The sequence below is a fragment of the Melanerpes formicivorus genome, unplaced genomic scaffold (assembly GCF_026170545.1).
Source record: "Melanerpes formicivorus ecotype bairdi unplaced genomic scaffold, bMelFor1.0.p_v2 SCAF_2, whole genome shotgun sequence".
In the NCBI taxonomy this organism is placed as follows: domain Eukaryota; kingdom Metazoa; phylum Chordata; class Aves; order Piciformes; family Picidae; genus Melanerpes; species Melanerpes formicivorus.
In genome coordinates, this window is record NW_027142354.1 from 11,961,149 (window position 1) to 11,968,036 (window position 6,888).

The following is a 6,888-nucleotide window of genomic DNA, read 5'->3' on the forward strand; positions in this document are numbered from 1 at the left end:
AGAGAGGATGAAACGACTGTTGTTTGCAATCTCGTGAAAGCAAAATAAACAACTGGCACTGGTTTTTAAAATAACGCTGAAGATCTAGAATCCTGCTGCCACTCAGAGGGTGCAGCATATTAATTATGAATCATCAATATTTTTGGTGCCATCATTATCACACACACACAAAAAAAGCAACCTACAGTATTTGCATTCATATCAAACCCTTTTATTTAATTTATTTGGACTGCTTTTCTATCCTGTACCAGTTAATCGCTAGCCCTATTTCAACTCAGAATCTGAATGTTATTTACCATCTGTCTCTAAGGGATGCACTTGCCAAGTCCCTTAATTTGCTATAATTGGCAGGTTTTCAGTGTACATAATTTATATTAAAAAAAAAAAAAAAAGCAGCTTCAATCCTGAAAAAAAAAAAAAAAGATTAATTAAACCATTTCTTCTGGGCCCCTAGAAGTGTTCCAAAAGGATGGCTTAAAGGCCGCAAGGTCTGCTCTGTGTATGTGCTGTCACAGCTGATCACATTAAAAATGTATGTTAGGTTGGTCCCTTGTGCCTCTGTGCTGGTCAGAAGGATGTCACTGGCACCTGGGTAAAATCACACATAAACAGTGAATTAAACATCTTGCATTTGCATTTGTGCATTTTGTTCACACACTAGAAACTCCTAGGCTGCAGTATAATTTATGGATACCTCCATGCAGGCAATTCTGTAGCTGATATGAGAGGGAAAAAAGCCCCAACCAAACCGAAACCCCAAGCATATGTACAGAATACTAAATAGAGCTACTGAAAGACCACAAATGGACTGCAAGACATCGCACATGTGGTTTGTAAACATGATTTATACTTTTCTTTCTCTTAGCTTCTTGCTCCTGACAGCACCTGGTTAATGAGCGCGTGGTGCAGTGCCATAATGCCCTGTGTAGGCAGCTGTCAATCTGAGAGATGTCAGTAGTTCTCCTGAGTTACCCCTGTGAGCATGTGGCTGACTACAATGTCTCTTTTGCTGCAGTTCTCTCACTGTCCTTTCAATACAGTGACAGAGGAAAGTTTTATAGAGAAAGGGGTGGAGATGATTCATACTATTTTGCTTGGGGGAAGGGAAGGGAAGGGAAGGGAAGGGAAGGGAAGGGAAGGGAAGGGAAGGGAAGGGAAGGGAAGGGAAGGGAAGGGAAGGGAAGGGAAGGGAAGGGAAGGGAAGGGAAGGGAAGGGAAGGGAAGGGAAGGGAAGGGAAGGGAAGGGAAGGGAAGGGAAGGGAAGGGAAGGGAAGGGAAGGGGAAGGAACAGATGAAGATGGATATTTCCTTATTCCTTTTATGAAATCTGTGATGATATCCAAGTGACATGTGAGACCTTCACCAGCCTCAAAAGTTGCTGACGTGACCATTAACCTTCTTTCAGGTCATTCACTGTGGATTTATTTATATAAACCATTCAAGGAAAGCTCAAATTAAATAAATCATGTGAAAAAGCTGGATATGTCTGCTCCTATCCCTGTTCCACTACAATTTGGCATGCACCATCTCATACTGAAATAAGAGATACCTTTTTCTTTGGTTGCTCATGGAAGTCATTCTGAAGGATGTAGAGAAACGTGTTCTAGGGGGTGTCTTCACCAGTAAAATTCTGGAAAATTCCCTTCCAGATCTAGTTTCCGTGGAAGTTAACCCTCTTCCAATACAACAGAAAAATACTCAGATGGCAAGAGAGCTGCTTGGGACCAGCACCAGGACCAGTGTGCTTGAGCTGAGAGGTGCTTTATTTTGGTTTCTTTTGGGAGCTTTTCGGGGTGGGAGGATCTCGGCAGACAGTGAGGACTGGCAGGGTCATCTTCTCACATGCCTGCTTGGGAGGGTGACATCAGCTGCGGGAAATTTAAACGAGGCAGAGCTAAGCTGTGTGACTGCCATTTGGCAGGAGAACCTTCTGGCTGGATTGCAGCAAGTGGCGTGTGCCAGGTCAGCCAACTGAGTGCAGAAGCCTCTGTGGTAGCTTAGGCAAAATGTAGTAGTCAGGTGTAACATATATATTTAAAAACAAACAACATAAACCCCCAAACATAATTTCACCTGCCTCAAGAGATCCAGCCATGGTAACGACTCAGCCAAAGGCTACTAGAAAAATGGTAGGTAGCTAGACAGAGCCAGTGCACAAGCATGCAGGTGTCCAGGCTGCTAGCTGCAGAGAGTACTGGAGCCTGGCACTTGGAATGGAGGGTGAAGGAGACGACATCTGTGTGAGGTGTGACCAAATGAATTATCTCCTTAATCTGGTGGCCCCACCAACCATCAGGACTAGTACCATAAAGAAAAAGAGGAGGGTAATTGTTGTTGGTGACTCTCTCCTGAGGGGAACAGAGGGTCCTATTTGTCATCCTGATGCATCCCACAGGGAAGTCTTCTGCCTACCTGGGGCCTGGTTAAGGGACATCACCAGGAGACTACCTGAACTAATCCAGCCCTCTGACTATTACCCATTGCTGGTAATCCAAGCTGGCAGTGATGAGCTTGATAAGAAGGGCACCAGGACAATCAAAAAGCAATTCAAGGCCCTCAGATGATTGATAGGGCAGGAGCTCAAGTGGTATTCTGCTTACTTCCCTCAGTGTCAGGGGTGTCCACTGAAAGGAACAGGAGAAGCCATGCCATCAACAAATGGCTCAAGGACTGGTGCCAGCAGTAGAATTTTGGGTTCTTTGATCAAGGGGCAACTTTTTCCACACCTGGCCTGCTGGACCGAGATAGGGTGAATCTATCTAGAAGGGACAAGAGGGCTCTAGCACTAGAATTGGCAGGGCTCATTGGGAGGGATTTAAACTAGGTTTGAAGGGGGTGGATGATGAACTAGTGATATGTTTAAGGATGTTGTTAGATCATGTAGAAGAAAAATTAGAGAGGCAAAAGCCCAGTTAGAACTTAAACTGGCCAAAAGGAAAAGGCTGAGGTACTAAATACCTTCTTTGCCTCTGTTTTCAACAGTAAGGCAGGAGGACTTCAGGATAACTGGCCTCCTGAACTGGTAGATGGGGTCAGGGAGCAGTATAATTCCCCTGAAATCCATGAGGAAGTAATTAGGGACTTGCTGAGCCACTTGGATACTCACAAATCCATGGGACTGGATGGGATCCATCCTAGGGTGCTGAGAGAGCTGGAAGATGAGCTGGCCAAGCCTCTCGCCGTTATTTACCACCAGACCTGGCTCACTGGAGAGGTCCCAGATGACTGGAAACTGGCCAACGTGGTCCCCATCCACAAGAAGGGTCATATGGAGGAACCTGGAAACTACAGGCCTGTCAGCCTGACCGCAGTGCCAGGGAAAGTGATGGAGTAGATCATCCTGGGGGCAATCACAGCACACCTGCAGGGCATCCAAGGGATCAGGCCCAGCCAAAATGGATTTAGGAAGGGCAGGTCCTGCCTCACCAACCTGATCTCCTTCTATGATCAGGTGACCCGTCTGGTGGATATGGGGAAGGCTGTTGATGTAGTCTACCTGGACTTCAGCAAGGCCTTTGACACCGTCCCCCACAGCAAACTTCTGGCTAAGCTGTGAGCCCGTGGCTTGGACAGGAGCACTCTGAGCTGGGTTAGGAACTGGCTGGAGTGCTGAGCCCAGAGAGTGGTGGTGAATGGTGCCACATCCAGCTGGTGGCCAGACATTATCGGTGTCCCCCAGGGATCAGTATTGGGCCCAATCCTATTCAATATCTTTATTGATGATTTGGATGAGGAGATAGAGTCCACCATTAGTAAGTTTGCAGATGACACAAAGTTGGGAGCAGGTGTTGATCTGTTAGATGTAGAAGGGCTCTGCAGAGGGACCTTGACAGGCTGGACAGATGGGAAGAGTCCAATAGGATGGCATTCAACAAGTCCAAGTGCCGGGTGCTGCACTTTGGTCACAACAACCCTGTGCAGCACTACAGGCTGGGGTCAGAGTGGCTGGAGAGCAGCCAGGCAGAAAGGGACCTGAGAGCAGTGGTTGACAGCCAGCTGAACATGAGCCAGCAATGTGCCCAGGTGGCCAAGAGGGCCAATGGCATCCTGGCCTGCATCAGGAATAGTGTTGCCAGCAGGAGCAAGGAAGTAATTCTACCCTTGTACTCTGCACTGGTTAGGCCACACCTTGAGTCCTCTGTTCAGTTCTGGGCCCCTCAATTTAAGAAAGACATTGAGACACTTGAATGTGTCCAGAGAAGGGCAACGAGGCTGGTGAGAGGCCTCAAGCTCAAGCCCTATGAAAGCCTAAGGGAGCTGGGGTTGTTTAGCCTGGAGAAGAGGAGGCTCAGGGGAGATCTTATTGCTCTCTACAATTACCTGAAAGGAGGTTGTAGACAGGTGAAGGTTGGTCTCTTCTCTCAGGCAACCAGCATCAGAACAAGATGACACAGTCTCAAGCTGCACCAGGGGAAGTTTAGGCTGGAGGTGAGGAGAAAGTTCTTCACAGAAAGAGTGTTTGTCTGTTGGAATGGGCTGCCCAGGGAGGAGGTGGAGTCACCGTGCCTGGAGGTGTTCAAAAAGGTATTGGACGTGGCACTTGGAGCCATGGTTTAGTTAGTCATGAGATGTTGGGTGATAGGTTAGGCTTGATGGTCTCTGAGGTCTTTTCCAACCTTATTGATTCTATGATTCTATGAATACAGCAGTGGATATGATATAGATTCCTAGGTTCATTAGATCAAAAGACAGCAATACTGTGCAATGCAGCAAACTTGAACAAATTTATATCCTAAGGAGCTTTCTTCAGAATTGAGAGAGTGAAACCTGCTGATATTGGCAGCTTTGGCACTCACAGAGACAGTAGAGATCCTGGGAAAATAGCAAGAACAAAGGAATCACAGTTCTCCAGGCTATGTTGAGGTGAGACTCAAACTTGTAAGACTTTTGTAATGCTGTGGGGGGTTTATTCCTTCCCTTATTTGAAAGGCTTTGTTTAATGCCAAATTTTCCTTGTTATGTGAAGTTATGGGAAGTAGAATAGAATAGAATAGAATAGAATAGAATAGAATAGAATAGAATAGAATAGAATAACCAAGTTGGAAGAGACCTCTGAGATCAAGTCCAACCTATAATCCAACACTACCTAATCAACTAAACCATGACACCAAGCACCCTATCAAGTCTCTTCCTAAACACAAGTCCAAGTGCCGAGTGCTGCACTTTGGCTATGGCAATCCCATGCAGAGCTATAGGCTGGGGTCGGAGTGGCTGGAGAGCTCCCAGACAGAGAGGGACCTGGGGGTGCTGATCGACAGCCACCTGAATATGAGCCAGCAGTGTGCTCAGGTGCTCAGGTGGCCAGGAGGGCCAATAGCATTCTGGCCTGCATTAGGAATAGTGTGGCCAGCAGGAGCAGGGAGGTCATAGTGCCCCTGTACTCTGCTCTGGTTAGGCCGCACCTTGAGTACTGTGTCCAGTTCTGGGCTCCTCAGTTCAAGAAGGACATTGAGACACTTGAGCGTGTCCAGAGAAGGGCAACAAGGCTGGTGAGAGGCCTTGAACACAAGCCCTATGAGGAGAGGCTGAGGGAGCTGGGATTGTTTAGCCTGGAGAAGAGGAGGCTCAGGGGTGACCTTATTGCCCTCTACAACTACCTGAAGGGTGGTTGTAGCCAGGAGGGAGTTGGCCTCTTCTCCCAGACAACCAGCACCAGAACAAGGGGACACAGTCTCAAGCTGCGCCAGGGGAGGTTCAGACTCGAGGTGAGGAGGAAGTTCTTCACCGAGCGAGTCATTCGGCATTGGAATGGGTTGCCCAGGGAGGTGGTTGAGTCATCGACCCTGGAGGCGTTCAAGGGGAGATTGGACGTGGCACTTGGTGCCATGGTCTAGTCATGGGGTCTGCGGTGTCAGGTTGGACTCGATGATCCTCGAGGTCCTTTCCAACCTAAGTGATACTGTGATACTGTGATACTGTGATACCTCCAGTGATGGTGACTCCACTGTCTCCCTGGGCAGCCCATTCCAAAGGCAAATAACTCTTTCTATGAAGAACTTTCTCCTAACCTCCAGCCTAAACCTCCCCTGGAGCATCTTGAGACTGTGTCCTCTTGTTCTGGTGCTGGTTGCCTGGGAAGAAGAGACCAGCCCTCACCTGGCTACAACCTCCCTTCAGGTAGCTGTAGACAGCAATAAGGTCTGCCATGAGCCTCCTCTTCTCCAGGCTAAAAGTGTGTGTCAGAAGTGAGGTGGGCCGTGACTGATCATTTCCTTGTTCTGCTGGAAATGGGACTAGTTACTCAAATACTAGATCTAGGATATTGTCAACCAAATCACTGTTATTTTGCAACTGAAACACACTGATTCAGAGCCAAGCTTATTAATAATTGACCTACATTAGGGATGTCATGCTTTTTCCAAAGAATGTTTTATGCATGTATTGAGGTGTATATTGCCTGCCCAATTCTCAGTCTAAAACTGAAAACTTCAACAGTGCCTTCAAGCATCTATGCAAGCTTTGGGAAACTGAATGGCTAAATGAGTACACTAAATATGCAAAAGATGGGATATATTTGCTTTTGCCTGTTTGTGGACTGATTACACTAGGAGTTAATGAATACCCTTACACAATATTGAAATCACAAGGAATTATGGTTCAAAAAGATAGACTAAACTTCAAAAGATAACCATGTGAAAACAGAAATGATGACCTAGGCTTTTTTCCTATATGTTATTGTGATGGGTTGAGGCTCATGCCCTCCCCACCATGGGCAAAAATAGCAACTCAGACAAAATGGATTACAAAAGTGGTGGAAAGTGGAAAGTTTAAATGAAAAGCAAGTGAAATGTTTACAGAGAGCCAGAAGCGCAGTGATGAAAGAAATCCCAACGCATACCCATAAACTTCCCATCACCACCTGAGGGTACACCCAAGACCCCCAGGGCT